The following is a 1969-nucleotide window of genomic DNA, read 5'->3' on the forward strand; positions in this document are numbered from 1 at the left end:
TTGCAAAACCACAAGGAAAACCAGATCAGGAGACTTATCTGCTTGAATAATAATGGAGAACAAATGGGAATGCTCAGAGCCATTCAGTTCCCTGACCTGGCATGTTTCAGGACACAGAATCTAAGAGGAAAGGCTTAGCAGTGGCAGCCTTGATTTAAGCACCCCAAAACTATCACCCCAGAGACCAGGGAAGTTTTACCTACTTGAAATAAAAACCTCTTTCTGTTTGCACCAGAAGACTACTGAACATATGACCAAAGAAACTCAGCCCCTCTCCTGACTTCTAGGTATGAGAGAAAGGACCGCGGAAAGTCCTGCTGAGGGGCAGAGGAGCAGCCTGTGCACCGAAGCTTCCACAGCTACATGCCAAAGGCCTTGGGTATCAATCACTCTCACACAGAAGCTGTTCTCACAGCAGCAAGAGAAACTTGCCCTGCATTTACAGGACTTGGATGAGAACGCAAACAACAGAGCAACAAATGCATCCCCGCAGGTGGAGAAGGGCAGTAAATGAAGGAAGCACCACAGCTCACATGATGAGAGGAGGCCTCAGCCAGTGACCAGAACATCCAAGCATTCTCAAGATTCAGGAAAAACAAAACTAGAGAAGGAAGCTAAGTGCACTGGACAGGCTAGAGTAAGGATGGATTAAAACAGAAGAAACAAGACTTTGTTCAAAGGCATCAGTTTTACGATTTGCAAACTTCTATCACAGAAACACAGAAATCGACCCTGACAGAATGTGAAGAGAGAATTTAACTCACTGAGCTTACAACTGGATCTTACTGTGGTCCAGTTCTGACAGATGTTTGCCTCACCTGCTGTTTAAAACACCCGCTGGCAAAAAGACTCCCAGCACCTTCTGACTATCATTTTAGTGCCTCGTTTTTTTTCTTATACAAAAAGCCCTTCGAGGATCACAGGAAGCTTCTCACAGCAGACACAGCTTGGGCAAACTGGATCCAGACACAAATTCCCTTGCGTGCTTCAGTTTCTGAAAGATGTGGCTGCTTGAGAGGTGACCACACACAGCTTCAAATACTCTTCAGTCTGCACTGAAAGCCACAGCTATGTATTCAGTCATTACAGTCCTCTTCAGCCACACTTGAAATATCAGGTTTATTATCAGCTGTCCACTGTTTCCTCAACAGCTGACAACACTCCATGCCCACCAAAACATGTATCCCACTTTCTCAACTTCCATCAAGTAGGTAGCAGGTTTGCAAAGTGACACTGAACCACCTCCTTCACTGCCCTGTTGCTCAGCCCTCGTTGCCAGAGCTTCCTGAGTACAAATATTCATTTTGAGGATCCCATCTCAGCAGCTAATTCTCTCAAAGGGAACCAAAACAAAAACAAACAAACAAAGCCCAAAGGATGGACTTTTGCTGGCGATCTGCTGTTAAATGGCACATTAAGAAGGGAGGAAGCTCCCAGCTGCCCCTCCTCTACACATTTCAAAGGCTGTTTAATGTGTTCACTACATCGGTGACTGCTAGAGCAGTAAACAGCGAGGCCAGGCAGCAGTAGCTGATGAACTCAAGACAAGCTGAGGGATGTTTTGCATCACACTTCCCCTGCCCCGCCTCTGGTTTTTGGAGCTATCAGCTGCAGGCAGACAGCAAGGTTCACCTTCACCCTGCTGCAATGACACTGTGCATCTCTCTCCTTTTGCTGGTGCAAGATCAGGCCACTTAGGAGAGAAGAGGTTTTCTTACATCTACTCCTCTCTGATACTTTGTAGTTTCCTAACTTATTCCTTAACAGAAGTATGAGAGAACACATACTGCCCAGAGCAGCTGGGGTTTGATGCTACCAATGCAAGCCATTTGTGAGCTATCACTGTAGCATCCTTTATGAAGGGGAGCAAATCACACTGAAGGACTGCAGAGCCCAGCCCTAGGGCACAGGAAGGAAGAGCAGCAGCAGGTACTCCTTACAACTAACTGCACGAACATTCACACGGGCT

Source organism: Indicator indicator, chromosome 26, assembly GCF_027791375.1.
Source record: "Indicator indicator isolate 239-I01 chromosome 26, UM_Iind_1.1, whole genome shotgun sequence".
In the NCBI taxonomy this organism is placed as follows: Eukaryota; Metazoa; Chordata; class Aves; order Piciformes; family Indicatoridae; genus Indicator; species Indicator indicator.